The sequence below is a fragment of the Aulonocara stuartgranti genome (assembly GCF_965226115.1).
Source record: "Aulonocara stuartgranti genome assembly, chromosome: 23".
NCBI lineage: Eukaryota > Metazoa > Chordata > Actinopteri > Cichliformes > Cichlidae > Aulonocara > Aulonocara stuartgranti.
Window position 1 is genome coordinate 4,800,051 of NC_138958.1, and position 23,161 is coordinate 4,823,211.

A 23,161-nucleotide genomic window follows, 5' to 3' on the forward strand; every position below is an offset into this window, starting at 1 on the left:
CGTGGGCGCCCCTGTTGAATAGCTTTTTCACTTCTCCCAGGCTAGCAATGATTTCCCTTTGCTTTCCTTCTGCACACACATACACACACTTAAGCGTAGAAGAGAAGGATCTGCAGTAAACTCATGGGAATTAAGTGGGTGTCAAAACAGACAGAGCTCAGTGAATCAGGGCGCAGTATAGGTAATGTAGCAAAAGGCTGAGGTGCTTTTCACAAAGCTGATGCAGTACAATGAGTATGCATAAGTATAATGGCTGATCGTCACGAGGAAGTCTGTTAAAAGACAGCCTAGTAATCTTGCTTCACCATTCCCCTAGCCCATCTTATCAGCGCATCCCCAATAACAAGACAGGAGGAGTTATTTGATTCCCGAGTCCATTCTATACCTGGCTCCAGCGACATGCTCCTCTGCTGCTCGCAAATGAGATAGCATTTCACCGGACTGTATAACCTTTACGAGCCTCTCTCACAAACAACACAATGTGCGCAATCAAATCAGACTCACTCAAATAAAAGACACTTCCCAATTGAAAGAACGGTCTGCTTGTGCGTAACAGTGCAGCCCAGTCTAGACAGAACGGACAGATTTCATAAATAAAACAAAATAATTAAGCATTTTGTACGCGTTTGATGCCGGCTTTTGTTTGCTTTGATTTTTACGCAACAGACAAAGCTTTTATCAGAGTGCAGGGAGGAGAAAAAGGCTTTGATTTTGGGAGGGGGTGGATATATTGATTTTCTTGACATTGGGCTCTCCTTGGCATTAGAGGTGTTTTTTCCTCTTGGCTCTGATTACATAGTTACAGCACAACCTAGGTTCTTTACTCTTATCTTTAAAGATAAAATAATGGCAAGAAACCATCTGCTCCTGTTATTGGAGAGCATCTCTAGCTACCTATCAAGTTCTTATCAGGGTCTATAGTGAGTGCTGCAGGTTGTATTGGAATGTCAAGCTCCACACGGCACAGCCCTTTTCCCTTAAACGAAACAACTGAATTGTGACCTTTTTACTCGTGATATATGTATCCCTTAAGTTAATATGGGCATTTAAAAATACTGAGAGAAAGACAAATAAACCTATAGTACACCACTGCCTGCAGAGTAAGAAGTAAATATGAAGAAACGTGGAAATAAAATGTGCATGATTCTGTAGTTACCTGGATTTTTTTTTTTTAAGGCAGATTCACATACACAACTTGTGCACTTTAGGTTTTCTTGCCTCATCCATCAGAGCAAACCGCTGTGGTCGTGGCAGCAGCAGTTGCCGCATTCACCATCTCCCGTCAGGCAACTACCTCCATCAGGGTGGAGCTATTACTGTGGGTTTCACCCAGGAGAATGAGAATCTCTATACTGTAGAATCATTCGTCAAAGCAGCTGAGGATGTATGGAAGGGCTATTTGTCAAATGCAGAGATGTAGCGCTGTGCAGTTAGTCTGAGGCGTGGCACGCGGGTTTACATGTCTACATATACTGCATTTTATATAATCAGCTGGAGAACATCAAGCAGCAGCTACTTTCCTCGCAGCTCTGCTTCCCCCAGCAGGGTTCCTACCCAGCAGTCTAAATCAAGACAGAGCTGTTGTCAGCCATGTGGAGGGGACAGGGAGCGTGTTAGCTCCACCAGATTGAATTAAGCTGAATCCCCCAAAGATACACATTCAGGCAGGATTCAGGTCAACTTTGAGATGACGAGCAGTGCTGTATTGATTTCTCCCAGTTCCCAATCATATTACTCCTCTTCTGCCAGCTAATTCAATTCCCTTACAGACAGTTCACAATTCAGTTCATAATTATAATGATACCAAATTACAATGTATCTTGCCAAAGAAATTGGATTAGGGGCTTCAAACTGTGTTCTTTGATTACATCAAATACCTATTGTTGGGTGGGTCATGACAAATTCGTGAGAGACTGCTCACAGAGACATAATGTGCTGAACCAACCCAGCTGAAGTGGTAATCTAACTACAACTCTTCTCACAAATTACTGTAGATTATTGCCGTGAATAAATTAAATGTGCAGTTTGTGCATGTAAGATTCATGCATAAGTTTACCAAACTTGACGGCTTAATGAATAAACTTTCATTTTTCCCGTTGCATGCTCCTGTTTTTGCTCAAAAGGCAGTTTTTGATGTAGGTCCTTTTCTGGCCTTCACTTGAAAGTCATGGTAAAGGGCAGATAGCTCTGTACTGACAAGGAGCTCAGCCTGCAGCATTGATTTGTTTACTAATAGCTGATGGAAACCCTAGAGTGCCTCTCGTCTTTACCACCAGCCGCCGGGAGATGAATAATTAATAGCTTTTTAGCTCTTTTTTTAGTTTCAAAAAGATTACTGGAAGTCCAATCAGTAATGTAATACAAACTCTTTAAAAAGCCTTTTCAAACGGTTAAAGCTGGAAACCTGTGAAAACCTTTAGTTTTGATTATGATAAGACGGTGACTGGGGGAGCTGTTAATGGTACATCGGCATGTTAATCTATAATATGGCTGTTCTCCACGTTCACTGAAGGATGCGTACATTCTGTGTGGATATTTTTACTACTAAAACAAGCAGAATGCTTTGTACAACAAACGTTAAGCCAGTTTCACGAAACTTAATGCAAACAAATAACTCTGAAATTACATCTCTCAGCTTTATTTCCGATTTAATAATAGTACCAGCACTTAATAGAGTCTGCCGAACATCACTTTGCTTGCATACACTAAAAGACAGACAACGGATGTGAGATAATATAATCTTCAGATAAACCCAAAAAGCAGAGACAAAGATCTTGCACAGAAAACAGAACACTTTAATCTTTCTTCCCCCAAGGCTATAGAAGAGAGACAGACAGGGTGAGAGAGAGATGGAGAGACTGCAAACAGACAGACTGATAGAGACGTTGATATAATTGAATGTGACTTATTCCCAGCACCCACCCAACCCTATGTCCATCTGTAGGCAGCTTTGGACCTACCACAAGCACCCACAACATCAGCCAAACTCTCTTTCCTCCTGTCACTTTGGATACACACACGCACGCACACCTACACACAAAGAGAACATCTGGAGTGTGCACCAGTGGACCTAGCCTAGTGCCAACCTGCCTAATAGCCTATGGAGTCAATTATAAGAGGGGAGAAATGTTCTGGCTTAATCGCTAATGGTGCCATCTGGATAATAGCAGATTTCAGAGAGGAACTTTTGCTTCTTCCTCTTACCTGGTCATCTGGGGATGTCTCATTTGATCATTGGCCTGTTTTTGGAGAAATGGGGTAGAACCAAAGAGAACAAAACCATTTTTTCACATTTAAAAGTTGATGCGGCATCTTTTCATATATGTTTAGATGTCATTTTTCTTCGTCTTTCTTGCTCTCTCTGTCATGCAGGAAACTGCATGACCCCCGCATTCTGTTACTTTAACTGTTCAACAACTGTAGCCTTTGAAAAACACATTTGATAGAAAGACCTACTGAGATGTTTTTCTTTTCTGCTGAAATTCTGAACTTTCTTACATCTGTCTGTGTTGTGGCATTTTAACTCAACACAACACTCTATCGCTCTGAGCACACTGCAGCGGTATCAATTTCCCCTCTACAGCAGGTGATATTTTAACAAATGTGCTCCTGCAAAAGCCAGTAGAGCTGAGGGCCAGAGAGGTGCAGGGTTATTTATTGAGACCTGTGAGGAGTGATGGCAGGGGCAATGGGCAGCTAGGTAGGAAGGCACGAAGGCAAGCAAAAGATGCGACAACGTGGAGATTGCCCTAAAAACACAGGGGACTGGAGGGAGTCCAGAGACCGAGGGAAAAGTACAAGAGAGGGGTGGTTGGAGAGCTGATAGATTGAAAAACACATTTACTTAGCAACTGGCATAGCACTGCTCACAAATCCAGTTTGGCATGAAGGACAATTTGGAAGAAAAACAGGACATCCAAGGGAGTGAAATAGAGAAAGAATTACCCAGCTGTTAGGGTGTAAGGTGAAAGAGTATTTACATAAGACTTGAAATATAGCATGCTGTACATTTACCAAATTACGTGTGATTTTACATCGTGATGAAACAGCCCTATTAAAAATCGTCTGAAGCCATCTGATCCACAGACAGAAGGTGTTTCTGATCCTCGTCTCCTTTGCTTATACATTTCAATATCGGTGACAAACACATCTTCATTAAAAATGTAAATGTCTAATCGTGTATCTGTACAGACTGCTGCTTGAACAACCAAATGAAAAGCTCAATTGGCAGGTCTATTGCTACCATGTTATCGTGTACATTTAAAGGGGCCATCAAAAGCTTAATGGCAAACAGTCAAGACTCCTTAACACAAGAGTGTGTGCATGTGCGTGTTTCTTGGCCATGTAGAAAAGGTTCCCACTGAAACTGGAAACCTACCGTGGCCACATGGAGGCAGCACACAGGCTTGCACAAGTCGTGATGACTGTTGTGATTCAGAATGGAAAATGACTGAACAAGCCTGCTCGCAAGAAGGAGGACTTAAATACGCACTGCCTTGTATTGTCTGCCTTTTTTAATTACTCACAAACCGCAAACAAGCGGGCACTGAGTTCAACATAATTAGGCCTCTGAAATCAACACAGCAGCACAGAATGAGAGAGCAGAAGCTCACACACGAAGACTCCGAGCTAAATGTTCTGCACCCAACTCAAATAACACCTGACACATGCCACGCCTTAATTGAAAGCCCAACAGCAGCAGGAGAGATGTTACTGTGAGGTAAAACAAATGTGCCTTTGATTTGTTATTATTTGTATGGGAAGGGGTTAAAGAAATAAGCGTGGGGGCTAATGGCACTCTGACAAATGGAGAACAGAGTATATGAACCATGAAATGAACACTCTGACAATTGGAAGGCAGGAGGCTTTCAGCACCATGGTCAGCAACAAAGTGCCTGCAACATCTCACTGCTTGAGTGATGTATTCAGAAAGCTAAGGAGAGCTGGGAAGAACAACAGAGGACGACATAAAAGGCAGAAGACGGCGGAAAGAAGGGGAGGTGCATAAAATCAAAACACACACACACATGGGCATACGATTGTGTCTTGGAGATTAAAAAGAGGAGGCATATTTAACCAAGTCAGAAAACAAAGTGGTACACACACACAGAGGAGTAGCTCATTTCAAATTAGAATAGAATCAAATAGAATTTTAGTTGAAAGTAAGGTCAAGATAAGATGTGTATTTTTTATGCCAGAGTCTGTAAAAGTAGCTGTCAGTCTGTCTGTCTCCAGGTAAGGTGTGAGGGAGTTTATCAGGGTAGAGCAGAAGGCAGAGCTCAGATAAAACTAGAAGGAGAAAATAACCTCCACTACCTGGTGGTGTGGCTTTTTCACATTAATTGTTGTTGTGGTGCAGTATACAGCCATTAAACAGTAAATAAGTCATTACCTATGCTGGCTGCCAGGGTGCCCTGTGCCAGGACCTGTATTTGTTGCAGAGAAATAGAAGTGGTGGGCCCTGCAGGCAGAGAGGCTGAGGTTAATGCAGCTGGGTTGACGACAGGCAGCAGAGGTTCCTCTGTGCAGTCAACTAACCCACAAACACTTGCACACACCTATGTAGTATCACAGTATCACTATTTGTCTATATCATTTAGGAAAAATAGGACATAAGTGACTATATAATTAAATGCTGGTAATCTAAATTAGAAGGTTATCCTCAATGATTAATAATTAACACTGACCTATGAATCACTCAAGGATAAAAACTGATAACTCAAGGGACAAACCAGCGTTGTGTCTACACATAACAGACAGCTTAGCAAAAAACCAATTTTAAACTGAATCTTTAGGTACTTTGTTACTGTTTCAAAAACAAATAATTTATTAAAGATAACACAGTTTGACAGGCAGAAGTATTCTTACACCATCAAGGTGATTCCGAAAGAGTTTTAGACAAAAACTTTGCACATCTCAGGATGGTGTGCAATGTGTCCTTAAAAAAATGGAAAATGAAGAACAGAGGAACAAGTGGCAGGCCTAAAAAACTATCTAAAGATGTCCTTAAGCAGTAGGAAAAAAATCCAGCAGAGACCTGACACAGGACCTGAGAGATGCAGCTGACCCTTCCAGTCATCCATCTACTGTTCACCGAAGCCTCATCAAATATGATATTAATGGAAGGGTGGCTGTCAAGAAGCTATTCTCCCGGAAGGGAAGCACAAAGAAAAGGCTGTATTTAAAATCAGTAGCAGCAGGTCTGGATGGATCCAAATTTGAAATCTTTGGTTCAAATTGTCAACCTGTATGGACGATGTCAGGAGAGTGGTACACCCATGGTGGAGGCTCCGTCATGGTTTGGGGCTGAATTTCAGCCAGTGGTTGCAACAACTTCATTTTTCAATATAACAGTGATCCCAAACACACCGCCAATGCAGTAAAAGCAAACCTGGATAGAAAAACACACAGTGGAACACCATCAGTCATGGATTGGCCCCCCAGAGTCCAAACCTCAACATTCTTGACAGATCTTCTTGGCTGTTTTTGCCTTATGCACTGTAATCCCACGTATGTTTGCATTTTGCAGTAAACTGCTGCATCTATGGATTTCCCACTTTTCAAGCAAAATATAAACAAGAAGCACTGCAAGAGTGCAAACACCAAGACAGCTCACTCTCTGGACAGCATTTACTTTAAACAGAATACTGCTGTATTTTCTTTGTTCTTTTTAAATGTATTTTAAAAAGTTTGTAGTGCAGTAAAAATCAGATAAGGGTAGCATGGCAGATAAGAGTAGGTAATGGATAGACGGTATTGATTTGGCATTAATGACTTATTAGATTATTATATAATAATATATTACAGTATATTTCAATGTAACTAAGCAGATCATTCTCTTTCTCAAAGTTTGTTTGAAGATATAACACTTTATCAAGTCAACGTTAAAGAAATGTAGATGTGAAATGTAAAAGTGACATCAGATATATTAAGATGCACACTATAATGTAATATTTAGACACCCTCTATATACCAGTATCATTTCCTAAATGTTGCCAATACAAACAAACGTAACAAAATTTTAATTAAGTTTAAAGATAAAATACATTTTATGATAGTTTACCGTATCTGAGCTTGAATAAGAGATCTGAGGTCCGAAGTAACGTGATATTTAGAATTCCTATATTGTCAACTCAAACAGTAGTAAACATAGTTTTAAAAAGATCTATGTAGCATTATCATCACTTTGATCTTCAGATCAATCTATTGGTCTTGAAGGAAAGGTCAGAGGTCAAATATGACATGATATTTTTAATCCTTAAATGCTAAATTAATGATGATATGTTGACCATGCACTCCACACTTGTAATAATCTGAGTTTCTAACTTGTAACGCTTTTTATCAATATTTAATCAATAAATCATTAAGCTGATCTCGAAGACCTCGGTGGAAGTGGGTCAAATTTTGTTAACATGACCCAGCTCTACATCCCTACAAAGTTTAATCCCAATATATTCAAACTTTACTCCAACTTTTCAAGCTGTCGTGTTTACAAACAGAATGATGACACGCACGCAAACAATACCAAAAACATAACCTTGTTGGTGGAGGTAATGAGGGGTGGCTTGAGACTTGCACAGTACTGTATGTCAAAAATATGACATCATATATGCAGAAAGAGACTCAATACTGTGATTTCTTTTCTTTTTTTTTAAAGAGGCTTTCTTCAAATCCTCCAATGTGGATTAGTATGTTCACTGTTTTTCATCATCCTGAACAAGGAATAAAAATGTAAAATATACACTGTTATACGTAACAATGAAGATGAAGCCGATCCCACTAGTTTATGCTGGATTATAATTACATTAATTTTTAATCCCACAGCGATCTTCCAGTTTAGTCACAGGAAATCAGATGCAAGAGAATATAAATGAGTTTTAATATTGGCAAATGTCAACCTGAATGAAACGATGATGCAATGAATTGTAAGTACAAAATGGCCAAATGCATTCAGAAAATAACAAGTAACTATGCTGTGAACGCAACAGGAATGACTTTTAACACAACACGTATCAGCAGCTGAACACACCCGTTTCCATCTGTGGTGAAATCTAACCATTCTTGGTTTGCAGCTCCAAGTGAATAAATGGGGATTAAGCCTAATTCTTTCTAAAATATTATGAAGTTTTTTTAACAAAAACTTGCCCTGGGCGTTTTTATATTTAGATTCTAAATATTCTAAAACTCTTAAAGGCATCTTTATCATTTTATTTATGGAAATTCATTTTTAAACCTTAAAAAACAAACCCTTTATTATTGGATAAAATTAAAGGGCTTTAGCACTTTTCTTGCGGGAAAACTGAGTTGCTAAAATGGCTAAGAAAATAGCTTAATGGGGACCAATCATACTCAGATGGGTGGGGCTGCTGTGCTCAGGGAACGAGGTGTTAAACGCTTTAACGTATTTAAATTTGAGCCATCTCATGGTCGTGGATTTTACTGAGGATACCTAAACGTGAAAGCATGCAGACATGGACTGCTAGCTAAAGCTAAAATCAAACGCAAACCGCAAAACGAGTGGAGCTGATGTCATCACTAATACTCAGATTCCTCAGTGAAGCAACAGTTCAAAGAAGCGAAACCCTTGCATGCCAAGCTGTTGAACTCCAAACTCAAGGCAAGGCAACAAGTAAAGCACATGGACTATATATATCATGTAGATGAGTGTGCATGTTTTTTTTATGTTACTTTTATTCTCTACCATAACTTCTAAATTTGTGACAAAGTATGCAAAAAAAGCTTGACAAGCAACAAGCACAGGATACAGATGGTAAAGTCCCCAGCAAAAGTGAAAGCCGGGGTTTTCCGCTCAAAGACGAGAGCTTTGCCAGATAAAGATGGGCTGTTTGTTTGCAGGTTATGCATCAGTTCAACAAATGACATTTTCAGACATAGTTCTGAGAGATTCATTGTAGACAGTGAAGTTAAGACAACAAGCACTGAAATTATCGGAAGGTCTGGTTGTTCTGGGCTGTTTGTGTGCGCAGCTGGAACTCTCAGTCTACAGCTTTTCACGTGCTGTGCCACATTTCTGTCTAGTAGCTTTTGTGTTGGTAAAATGTGTTGTGATGTTCTCTCTACAGTGGTTACACAAAAAAAGCATATCAATACATGTTTTGCTGGGGGGTAAAAAAAACAAACAATCTTTGTTTGTTAAATCCATCACCAATTTTCCCTCTTTTAAAAATGTTCTGACTACATGTATCAGTTATTTTGAGTAATAAGGCAACTTAAATATATAAAATCAAAGGTTTATACTTTGTATTAACTGAATACATACCAATCAAGTACATTTCATTCAAACAGATTCCATTCAATTTAATATGGTTTATGTTGTACTTATGTAACAAAATTACATGGAAAATTTACATGTAATCAAATTACATTAAGTCAGCATATTGGGCATAAATATTTTTTTGAGTGTAGCTGCAGGGCATGTCAGAGTCTCATTCATTATTGTTCCCTCACACCTGTTCCCTTGGATGTGATATCATGTTGATGAATTGAATGAGAAGCCTAACATGTTAAAATATCCATATCTAAAGAGCACTTATCAAAGATATGCTTATATTTGCATTATATTGCCAAATTTACTTACTCACCCATCCAAATTAATAAGGGTGTTCCAATCGCTAAAACCAAGAAGCTAGTCATGCAGACTGCTTCTACAAAATTGGTGGAAAAAATGGGTCACTGTCAGGAGCCCAGTGATAGGACGCCACCTGTGCAACAAGTCCACTCGTGACATTTTCTTGCTACCAAATATTCAACTGTTGGTGGTATTACTGTATAACAAAGTGGAAGTGATTGGGATGACAGCAACTCAGTCAAGTGGTAGGCCACCTAAAAACACAGAGTGAGGTCAGCGCATGCTGAGGCACATAATGCGGAGAGGTCACCAACTTTCTGAAGAGTCAGTCGCTACAAACCTCCAAACTTTATGTGGTCTTCAGATTAGCTTCATTGAATGGGTTGCCATGACTAATCAGCTGTATGCAAGCCTTGCATCACCAAGCAAAATGCAAAGTGTCGGATGAAGTGGTGTAAAGCAGTGGTCCTCAACCTTTTTTTTGCGCCACGGACCGGTTTATGTCTGACAATATTTTCACGGACCGGCCTTTGAGGTGTCGCGGATAAATACAACAAAATAAAACCAGTACCGGTACCAAATAAAAGAAGATTTATTCAGAACACTCAGGAAAAGAGCCAGGGAAACCAAGTTAACGATAAAAACGATTAAAACAAATAACGATAAAAACCAATAAAAGCCCTGAAAACCCTAAATTTCACATCCGAGCCTGAACTCTTGTGGCCTGGTACCAAACGGCCCGTGGCCCGGGGTTGGGGGCCGCTGGTGTAAAGCACCTGCCACTGGACTCTAGAGCAGTGGACCCGTGATCTTTGGAGTAATGATTCCTACTTTTTCATCTGGCAATCCAATGGACATGTCTGGGGTTGGCAGTTGCCAGGAGAACTGTACTTGTCTGACTGCACTGTGCCAAGTGTAAAGTTTGGGGGAGGTTGTTTTTCAGGAGTTGGGCTCAACTCCTTAGTTCCAGCAAAAGGAACTCTTCATGCTTCAGTATACCAAGACATTATGGACAATTTGTTGCTCCCAGCTTTGTGAGAAAAGTTTGGGAATGTCCCTTCCTGTTCCAACATGGCTGTGCACCAGTGCACAAAGCAAGGTCCATAAAGACACGGATAAGTGAGTCTGGAAGTCCTAACCTTAACCCAACAGAACACCTTTAATTAGAGCAAGGCCTCACAAATGCACTTCTGACACACTCCTAAACATTGTGGAAAGCCTCTCCAGAAGAATTTAAGCTGTTATAGATACAAAGGGTGGACAGACATCATTTAAACCCTAGTGTTTAAGAATGGTATGTCACTTAGATTCATATGCTTGTGAAGCTAGTTAAGAAAATACTTTTGGCATTAAAGTGTATTTGTAAACTGGAGGGTGAAACATTTAGTGAATACATATTAATATTAATGTTAAAATCCTTGACTTAAATGCAACTATTGTACTGATTATAGTAGTATTGCACTAAGTATAAGTACACACAAATATATGAATATATTTAGTTTTTTAGACTGTTGTCCATTTATTGATAAAAACCCTTTATTTCTATATCAACTTTAAGGCTTCTTATCTTCAACCTCAAAGTTTTAAACATATGTCGTTCTAACAGGACAGTCACAGTGATCCACCCCCCCCGAGTTGATTTGGTCCACGCCCTGTTACAGTAGGTGAAAACTAAATCCATGCCAGCTAACAGTGCCAGAACACAGTGGATAACACAAAATCTGTAGACAGGCTTTCCATAGCCAGCAATCAAACATCTTTGCTGTCACTGACAAAATGAGAAGTCAAAATAAATATCTTGTGTGTGGGCTCAAAAAAAACTTTAAATTCCACGTTCTGGCTGACAAAATATGGTGTCAAATCTAAAAGACAAAAAAGGGCTAGGCGCCAAAATGAAAACATCCCATCCTATCGCTCACTATCAGTGAGCAATGGGGGCTGGTGTTATTCTAATAGGACTGTAATTAAAGCTTCCATCTCATCTCACTTGTGCGCACTCTGTCTGAAAACACATGCACACAAGCACACACTCGCGCACACATGCAGGGAATCACAAAAATGCTTTGTTCCTCCCGCCCACTTCAAGTCCATCAAGGGGTGTGCATGTGTGTATACGTGTGTGTGTTTGGGAGGGGGGGTTAAAATCATTCTTAATTACACATTTGTCACATGAAAAGCATTCTGCCTACTTTGTATGAGCTCTAGCAGTCTGATTAATTCAGCTATCCTCACATTCCAACTGCTCATTATACACCAAACTTCCACTCTTCACTGTCTTTTTTTTATCTATGTCTTCCCCCATTTCATTTTCTTCCTTCATTCCTTTGGTTCTTGACATTTTTCAGGCTCTTCATTTTAGTGTACTGATGTATGCTTGCCAGATCCAGTAGCCACAGAGGCAAGCTTCTCCTTGGGGACTCAGGGTTTGACAGCACACATAGCCTGTCAGCGTTCACTGCTGGCTAATGATGATAGGACAATTAGAGTGGAGAGGAACAATCGGTTTCTTGCCATTTATGTAGCTCTCCAGCTATCATCTTCTGATTCTGATTCTGATTCTGATTCTGATCTTCTATACAAACGTCCCTGATGTATTAGAAAGAATCAAATTTCTCATATAAAATCTTTACATACTGAGTTTTGGCTGGATCTACTCTGAAGCGACACACTGGCTGGCCACTTTATTAGGTTCGGCTTTCTCATACCAATTTTGTCTTAATTCTTTGTGGCGCAGATCTAAGAAGGAACTGGAAACGATCCTCAGAGAGTTTGGTTCATAACAGTATCACGCAGTTGCTGCAGATTAGTCAGCTCCACATCCAATCTACCCTTACACAACATGCCAAAGGTGCTCTGCTGGATTGAGATCTGGTGACCTTTGAGGATACTTGAGAACAGTGAACTCATTGTCATATTCAAGATACCAAACTAAGATCATGCTGGAAGTAGCAATCAGAAGATGGGTTGGGCTGTGGCATTTAAATGATGCTCATTTGGTACTAAAATAAACCCCACACACCATTACACTACCACGAATGGATCCATGCTTTTGTGTTGTTTACACCAATTCTGACCCTACCATCTGAATGTCCCAGGAGAAATCAAGACTCATCACACCAGGCAATGTTTTTTCCAATCTTGTTTACTGATTTTCATGAGCCTGTGCAAATGGTAACATCGGTTTCATGTTCTTATCTGACAATAGAAGAATCTGTTGTGGTCGTCCAGCAGCTTCAAGGTCCGATGTTGTTGTGAGATGTTTGTCTGCATAGCTAGCTTGTAATGAGTGGTTAAAGTAAAGTCAAATTTTATTTAGAAACAGTAAATAGACATGTCTTATTCACACAAGTACTTTTATTATGTCTAAATGCTTTCTATCCAACACTCACACTCTGATGAAACTCAGTCTTTAGCATGTAGGGACTGAAACACCAACCGATCTGATTTCGATTGGTTGATGACTTACTCTGCCTCCTCAGCCACAGCCACGCCTTTATTATGAAAGGCCGCATACAAATTTTACAAAGTGCTTTACAACAAGTTTTTAGCTGCTTTTTAAAAAACAGATCACCAAGTCCACAGATCTCGGTCTCAAAGGGAGAGAGTCCCAGACGCTTGGAAGAACTCTGTCGCCCTTAGTTCTCAACCTTGTATGATGTATTGCCAGCAGGCCCTGATCACATGACCTCAGGGACCTGCTGCTCATTTGAGTTACTGCTGCCTTCCTATCAGCTCAAAGCAGTCTGGCCATTCTCCTCTGACCTCTGATTCAACAAGGCATTTTCACCCCGCTGCTGCTCACTGGACATTTTCTGTTTTTCAGGTCATTCTCTGTAAACCCTAAACATGGTTGTGTGGAAAAATCTCAGCAGTTCAAAACACACATACACCAGCTCACCTCGCACAAACAACCATACTACATTCAAAAGTCACTTAAATCAACTCTCTTCCTTCATTTGAATTTTAGCAGGTCATACTGACCACAACTGCATTCCAACATGTTCTGACTTGCTAAAATGTGATTGGTTGATCAGATATATGTGCCAAAGAGCAGTTGAACTAATAAAGTGAGTGCAATTTTAAAAATGAATAATAAAATGTTAATGGTAACAGTGCCCCCATAAGATATACTATACCCATTCTTACAGAAGCGCATTTGTGAGGTTAGACACTGATGCTGATATCTATATACTAGGGGTGCAACGATACTCGTATCGATATTGAACCGTTCGATACAGTGCTTTCGGTTCGGTACGCATATTTATCGAACAATACAACATTTTTAATTTATTTGAACAACTTTCCTTCTGACGATGCTGTCTGTGTTGAGCGCTCAGTGGATCTGCGTTCGACAGTGCAGCCTAGGCGGAGTATGCGAACGCAGATTCACTGAGCGCAGGGCAAACTAGCGAGACAGAAGTTAAGCTCTCCTTGCAACATGGCAAAGTGAACCTCCCCCACCCTAATTCAGATGTGGCGTTTGGAACTATTTTGGTTTTCATGTGAAGTATGACCCTGAAGGTAAGCGCGTCATGGACAAAAGTAAAACAGTATGTTGGATGTGCCAGGCAATGCTCAATTACATTGGTGGGAACTAGTGCGTTAGCGCAGTTAGCTCGTTAACGTGTTGGCCGTCCACCCCCAGGCACGGGGCGATCCGCAGTAGCTCGTTAACTTGCCGTGTTGTGGCGTTAATGTCATTTCAACGAGATTAACGCTAACAGCACGAGTGGGAACACAACGAATATGACTGCACATTTACTCCGACATCATCCTAGTGCAAAGACAAGTGGAAGCAGACAAAAACAACAAGCACGCATGCTACAAACTTTACCCGAGTCATTTAGACAGCCGTTAGCACATGATTCTCCTTATGGGGACCTGATATGTTTAATATGCTGCTGAGAATATAGCCCAGAAGAAGCGTATAGTATAGCTTTTATTTTGGAAAGAGCCATTTCTCTGTAATAAACTCTCTTTTCCAAAGATGAGTGATTCCTCAATCAGATATATTTATCTTTTTTATTACTTTGTTGTTTCAGCAACATTAAATTTAAAAACTGTACTTTTGAGTTAAAATATATATTTATAATTTTAATAAATGACAAATTAAAAAGGCATGAACATTTTTTTTGTATCGAAAAAATATCGAACCGTGACACCAAAGTATCGAACCGAACCGAACCGTGAATTTTGTGTATCGTTGCACCCTTACTATATACATATAATTTGTCTTCCTCTTGGGGTTGTGTCCCATTTTGCATTGCATGGTGAGCAACAACAGCCCGCTGATTAGCAGTGCCGCCTCACAGCAAGAAGATTCTGGGCTCAAATCTGCTGGCTGTCTGAGGAGTTTGGAGTTTGGAGAGAAACCGAGAAGAAAGATGTCCTCCACTTTTCAACCAAAAGATTTGACATAAAAGGAATTCACTTTCGAGACATCTTTTGATGAAACTTTCATCAGACAACTTTTCACCTTTCCCTGTTTAAGCAAATATCAACTTTGCTAGATGCAAAGCTGTCTTTTCAACATCTTTTCACAGAGCTTTTGCTGGGTGGGAAGACACCAATTAGTTGGTTATTTCTTACTAATCTGTGCAAATTAGTGTTCAATGTAGAGTCTTTTACTGACACTTTGACAAAGAATTTATACTTGCATGTGAAAATGCAGTTAAATCCCTCTCACGAGGAAAGGTCATGGTTTTAACTATATTTATTTTAGCAATACCACCACAATCCATGTTGACCATGAGCATTGTGGTGTAAAAGAAAGTCTAGCCCTACTTTTGTTGTGAAACATTGTTCATCTGTTTGAGCTATTTTCATCCTTTGTGAGCTTACAGGAAAGCAGAGGTCCACTACATCCCAGGAGATGCTAAAACGCAGCATCACAAAGACAAACAACATCTGTTTACTCTCAAAACACTCTGTAGCAGAGCTGCTGCCATGGTGGAGATATCACACATGCAGGCTGAACAAAGCAGTGAGGTGTCTGTATCACACAGTGATCGCCAATCTAAATCGTGTTTTACAGAGAGGCCCTATAAGGTTTGCTTTGCTTAGAATCTATGAAAGTGACGGTCCTTTGTGAGAGTAGAGCCAAGCTTTGCAACTTGAGGATGCTTGCTGTTGGACAAAAGTTCTGACCATAAAATTTCTTTTGCTGAAAAGGTGGAAGAAGAAGAGAGTCCGGGTGTGTGAGAGAAACACTGATGTTTATTTAGAACCTGGCAGATTTCAAATGAATGTAGTTATTGTAGCTCCCCAGGTTATGATAATTTTACACTCATCACCTCCTGATTTCTTAGTGTTCTGCACAGTTGTCAGGCGTGCATATTTCAGAGCAACAAATGTTATTATTAGACAAAGATAAAAAATCAAATCATCATTTAAAATTGATTTTTTTGTGATCTGAAACGTAAGTTTCGCAAATATGCAAAAAACTAAGAAATCAGAAAGCGAGCTTGTTTCAGAAAACAAAAAACATCACATAAACCAACATATGAATGCTGCCTCAAGCTCTCCGGAAGGTCCCTGAGGCCTGAACGAAGCAAGAAACAAAGGACAAAAGACAAAACTGATTTTTACCGGCTTCATATCAAACATCAGTTTTGCTGAACGCGTTAAGAACTTGACAGCACACATTTTGGAGGTGGTAGAGAAGGAAAAGACCAAATCCATAAGACCTTACACTCTTTTATACTTTCTTGATCCTAAAATATCCATGATATGAAAAGTAAACAACTAATCTTGAAAAGAATATTTTTACTTTTCACTCCTGCAGAAAGCTCCTGATAGTTGCTCTGATAAATTGTTTGTTTCTTTGAGAGATTCCTGAATGAAAGTACCTATAGCTAGTTTGACACTAACAACTACAACAGCCACATTTTTTTGGAAATGCACCAGTGTGAAATAAACGCATTGCATCACAGAGAATACCCTGACAGTCTCTTGCAGTTAAATACATGAAATACAACTGTGTGTGTTTTTGTTGATGTGCCCACCCATAGCAGGTTACCACCACTGACACATGAAAGATTCATAGCAGATGTGACCAAAGCATCTCAGAACAGGAAGTTGTAATCCCTGGAGGCTCTGACACACACACACACACACACACACACACACACACACACACACACACACACACACACACACACACACACACACACACACAGCCAGTGCCTACCAGACTGAATAATCACTGTTTTGTTTTATTGACATTTGGCTTGTGAATACATACCTGCAGACTCCTAAGATGGACAGAACAAAAACACACATTTGAGACCTCAGTCTTGATTTACAGAGTTGCACAATGTTGACAACATCTACCCCAAGGTGCTGGCAAGAGACAGAATTCTTCATGAGCCACTGGCTATCACACATACACATGGAAACACAGGCACTATACCCCTGTTCTCAGGAAACACATTATATCTTTCTATATCAGTGTATTAGTGACTAAGTATGCATGCTCTTGCCACTAGAGAGACCATAAATGTCTTTCCTCAAAGCTTGCTCTTTGGGTGAGCAAGCAACATGCAGCTAGCTAGCTAACCCAGTGTCACTGACAGTGGGTTGGAGTAAATTAGTGCAACTAGTCTGACCTAACCACATGGGGTGTGAGAGCAGTCTGAGTATCTGTCCTCCAAATTCTGCAGCATTACCTGTCTCTCTCACTCACATTTTTGTCTTCTAGCTACACAAAAACAAGAAGGTGAGATAAACTAATATAACCCCCCCCCCCCCCCAAGAAAGAAATAGAGAAAGATAAAAACCCTCTCTTTTAACCTCTATTTTACAATTTTGCAAAGACTCACAGTGCAACTGCATAATAACCAAGGCACCCCATCCACCCATGGGTAACTACTTGACAACCAACGACAAGACTGAACAAGACACTGACTGTGATGCACTTTACTCTGTAGTCACAAATCAACATTTAGGGGGTGGTCCTGAAGAAGCTCCGTTACACATGGTAATAATGCATCGGTTTAATTAAGAAGCTTGCTGATTTGCTTTCCTTACTTAAGATCGCTATACCTTCGTTGTCTGATAAGGACCATCACAGGAGGTAAAGAAGTCAAATTAGTAGGGTGTCTGTTTGCATTAATAAAAACACTGATGTTTAACACGAGTGCACTGCTAACATATTTAACTTTTTATTTGTATCATTTTATCTTATGTAGTGAAAAATATCATACTAAATTCCAAAGAAATCCAAAGGCTGAGTATCTTCTCCAGCATTCTCAGCTCTTCGGATCCCTTTCACTGTAACATTCACACAAACGTCGCTTTTGCCAAGGATGTATTTGTCCACTGTAGTGGGTCTAACATTATGTTTTGTATGTACTAATCTAGTCTTACTGTTGATTTAATAACATGAGCACTAATTCGAGCCAGCAGCATTAAAATCAAATCAGTTAAATGATTCGGCCTAGCTAAGGATGAGGAATGAAATTTTCATGCGATGGCAGAACAGTCAGTTGTTGTTAATGCTGACTAAAGACAGCAACCGTGTTGTGCTGTATTCTATATGAAATAAGGGAAATAAGTTTATAAACTGCTGTACATCGAAAATAAACATCTTAAACTATTATTCCAGATTAACAACAGAGACACAAATAAGCTAGCAAGCAGGGAGAGAAAGATAAAGATATAGCTTGATACAGCACGTGTTTAATGGGTTTAAGCCCATCAATCCCAGGTCAATATTTATTCTTATTAAAATTTTAGCAGAAATTGAAGTGGATGATGTAGAAATGTAACGAAAGCTGAAGCTCTGATCGTTCCAGTTATGTGGTGTGTCACTCACTGTGCAGTACACTGAAATGGGCCTTCATCTTGCTTGCTTAAACGATAGCTACTATGATGCTGTAAGCACACCAATAGTGTGTGACAACTGATGCTAACCTGACAGCAATATAGATTATATTCTCTGCTCAAAGCCTATTATTCTTATATCATTCAGGTACATCAATCACGTTTATGAAACTTATAAACAAAATATTTTGTGGAGAAGTGGTTGCTCCCTGTGAACTTGTAATCTTATTAGAGGTTGGTGTTTTGGGCAAAAGATCAAAAGAGGTTAAATCAAAATCCACAATCTCGAATCACAATCCTCCCCAAAGATTTCTGTAAGCTCAAAATTGTATGACTAGCTGTGGATGTGGCTGCCTAGATACAAAATCAATCACTTCAGCCTAAAGGTCCATTTCACTTAGGCTGGTCCTTGACAGGATCGGCTGGATTCCATTCTTCTGTGATGAAAGGCTCTGGTTATTAAAAAAAACGTAGCACAACAGCTAAACAAGTCACTTTTACTTGTAAAAATGTATTGTTTGTTCAATCTCTTTGCCTCAGTCACACAATCACACCTGGTTGCTCAGGAAAAACGGTTGGCAAATGGTTGCTGGTGGTTTCTACCTGTCACAAAGAGCGCACTGCATAAAAACAACTGTAGCACCGTCCTGGTGGCAGCCTGTTGCAGCAGCTCTCTATGTTTGTCACGTTTTTTTTCCCTTCTATTTATATCTCTATTTCCACACTTCATTTTTATACAGCTGCTTTGTTGTCTGTTGTAGGTATGCTGCTATGACAACTCAATTTGGATTTTCATTAATTTTGATTAATAAAATTTCTGTCATCTGATTCTGAGTGTTTGCAGACAAGTTGGCATCTTCCATGCAAACTATCGATCTGTTTGAGACCAGTGCAATTACAAAGCGTTTTTTTCGCGCAGTAACATATACCTCTTTGTATCCAATTTCACCTAGCAACTGCAAGCAACCTCCAGCCAGGTACCACTCACCAGACAGTTGCGGACACACAGTGTGCATACAGAGAGGAAGATCCTGGTGATGGATGGATTGATGGATGGATGGATGGATGGATGGATGGATGGATGGATGGATGGTGGAGACAAAGAATACTAATGCAATGCACAACATTGCAGGCACTCTCATCAGATGGTGCATATTAGAATAGTAACTCGTCAGCAGCATCCCGAAACAATAAAACAGCAGTCGACAGACAGCTTAGCCCATCAGTACACTGTTAAATTACAGCCATCAGCACCCCCCTCCCCCTCTGGATCTAAACTCTCATCTCTAGCACCAGGAGAACAATCTGCAGAGTAATTAGCCTCCACCAACAGACAGTTACAGAGAGAAGGAGGACGTTTGGCTTGATTAAATTATTAAACCACAAACAAAAAACAAAAGCAGCATCAAAGAGGCACTGCGGCTCTCCTTCAAAGCTCCTCGCTGTTCCCTAAATACAGAATACAGAGAACGTCTTCTCCCAAGCCACTAGTTGGCATAATTAGCTAAATGTGTGCGTTTGTGCACAGGTGTGTGTTAGTGTGTATGTGTTTGCTGTGATTGGACCCATTCCTCCAACTGCTATCTAAAATAACCAAGCGGTTAACGACAACACGATGCCAGGGACCCTCCTACCGCCACCCCTCCCCCACAGCAACAGACGCACACATCACACACGTCTACACACGTACACATTAAACAATACTCTAATTACAACATTTATAACTCCCTCTTGCCTCGCAAGTCTCCCCAACCCCCAACCCACAAATCTGTGAATCTGGAATTGAATTTAGCCCAAGTTGAGGGCTGCGCTGGCATGAAAAGACTATTTGATTAGAACGGCAGTTGTTTCATTTGTGGTGCAGCAGATTGCAGAGCCTCTCTATCCGGTGTGCAATCTGTATTCATTACTCGGTGTAAAAGGATGATCCATGTCCTGACACCAGGCTCATCATTTCATGCAGATGCACAGCAGCTCCACAAGGCCCTTACTGAGTCCCCATAAAATGCCTCCTGCTGAAACCTCGACAACGATCCTCTCGCTTACTTTCCATCTCTTCCCTCTTTTCCTCTTTTCTCAATTCAGGCTTATTATCTTTCTCTGATTACTTCTTGGACTGAGATGAGCAAAGCTGGGATGAATAGAGGATTGGTTGGCAAGTTTTATATTTACAAAAACTTTGCTAATATTTACAGTAAATAGCACTGTGTTGGAAACTGCCACCGATTTGCATAAATGAGCAGTATAAAATCAATAAACACTGCAAATTTATACAAAAGTGGAATGCAATTACTTTTCAGAACATTGCATTTAACTGTGCCAATATAGCAGGTAAAGAAAAAAAAGTTCATATATTAACAACATTATTACAAGCCCCTCCAGAAGCAGTTTACAGCATCTCACTGCTCTCATTTCTCGTTCTGTTCCTTCCATGCCTTCCCCTTTTGCTTTTAATTCCATGCTGTGCTTTGCAACATTTTCTCTCCATTCAAGGACTGCAAAGGCCTGCTGGCTCCCTGCTGCAACAAGCCTCTAAGTCGAACCTTTCGAAACACAGGCAGCATTTTAAACTGCACCATATCTGTGCTCTTTATTTAGCGGGTGTACATACATGGGTACACACAAATGGGTGTATATGTACTGTTGGTGGTTAATTTATTCAGTCCTTTAGTATATACATCTTAATGGGTTCACCTCATTTAAACAGGCTGTGTGAACCAGAGGCAGTAGGAGACATGTATATTGCAATCATGGCAAGGGAAACTACTCCAGGGAGCATAGAGATATTTTTTTTACCGTTTTTATTTATTCTGTATTGTGGTGAGTTAAATGTAGTTTCACTGTCCATATAGTGAAGAACTGCAGTTTTAGATTATGACCCATGCTAGATATCTGCTAGACTTCATCTCAACTAATTCAGTAAAGCCTAGCAGTCACTCAGGCCCATCAACACGTAGTAATGCAAACACTAAACCCTAATACAATTTAAACACCTTACTTATGACATTTTCTCCCCTTTATACATGTAACATAGAGTGAGATATTAGTTATTAACAAACCTTTTTTTTTAACCAGGCTATAAAGCTTCAAGGCTTCACATGGCAATTCAAAGAAGCTGCGGATCCACCTGCTGCAAATAAAATACCAAAAACACATTTTTGGCAGCATCTCACACTGTTGTAATCCTGGGTTGGCCAACTGATGATTATCCTGATGAATCACCCCATCTACAAATTCCCCTATGCCACTAAAATAGCTGACAAACATGAAAACTGAGGTTTTCCAAAAAATATTACGTTTACTGCCATTAATTAATATATTTTTGAAAGGAAGCCCTAAATGAGTAGGCTCACAGTTGAAACGGAAGTATTGGGCACATAAATCCAGTAATCCAGTTTTTAAAGGTTTTTTTTAAGTCTTTGGAAACTATGAGCTAAGAGCAATGCATAAGTCTCTGCTGTTTGAATAAAGAGAATCTAAACGCCTAATAAAAAAATGTGTCTGCTTTATTTCAAAACATGCCCTTAAGCTTTGTACCTCCTTTTTAAAGTGAATCAAGCTAAAAAATAAGGCAATGAATTTTGATAAGGAACCTTGCGTCAGCAGAGATAACCCAGGGAAAACTCATTTTGCTATCAGGAAGACAATTTGAAAATTCATTTTCTGCTGTTGTCATATCCTTTTGTCCATGTCATTATGAAGTGATCTGGGGAGCATCAGCTTTGACAATAAGGAAGCATGCCTTAACAGAAAAAGGTCGCTCACAAAACCCTACACTCTCTGACACAAACGTCTGATGCCTTGCATGTCTTTCAAAACCACACAAGTCTTTCCATAACTTCCTTATTGGGTGTGAAAGTAGGATCCTAAACTTTCTAGGCCCATGTGATGTGTTTGAAGTGAAATAATCCCTTTGGCAGAGTCAAATAGAAGCCAATGTCTCTCCTTTGGAGAATGTAAAGAGGAGAAGCTTAAAAATGAACTTTCAAAGAAGAGGACCACAACCACAGGACGCATGCCTATCTACCTAGTGCCATATGCTGCAAAAAGAAAAGGCAATGCAAAGGCATACAAATGAAGGGGGGAAAAAGACAAGCAGACCTGTTGACAAGCAGCGTTTGGAAGTTTAATCCTACGGCTGTGTATCCACCAAACCCTCCCATAAACAGACCCAAAGTGGTCCTGCCACAAGAAGCTGCCACCAACCAGCTGTCTGCAGTGCATGCTCATGGACACGCTACGCCAGCAGCGATTAGCCCATGTTCGTCCGATGTGCTCACCAGAGACCTGTCTATGCCCTTGTTCCACTGTCACTGCTGAAGGACATCACAACTTAGACATGACAGTGGGGAGATGCAAGAACTGCAGAGAATGAGACAGAAGCAGAATAGACATGGGAGCTGGAGGGTCCCTGAACACCTCTGCAAACCTGAGAAGACAGGGGGAAGCACAGGTGAAGTTCAATGTGTTCATCAACACAGAAATTGCAGCGACAGGCCTAAAGCAGGACACTGTCAGCAGCTGATGGAGGAGCGAGCGTCGTTAAAAAATCTATTATCCAGACTGGCACTGATGTTATAAACAACAACCAGCAGCTGACTTTACAGAACTATTACTTCTCAGAAATACACCACTCCTAATGCTGCTTCTGTTTCTTCTGTATGGGAAATAATAATAATGATTTAAAAAAACAATTAAAGTTCATCATATCCATTAGCCTGCCGGTGTCTACTCTCTCCTTACATTCTA

General features: G+C 40.2%; 1 protein-coding gene across 1 annotated transcript in view; it reads right to left on the reverse strand.

Moving 5' to 3' along the window:
- agbl4 (AGBL carboxypeptidase 4) overlaps positions 1 to 23,161 on the reverse strand; it is a 344,683-nt gene that overhangs the window by 281,067 nt on the left and 40,455 nt on the right. The gene's annotated exons all lie outside the window — the stretch shown is intronic.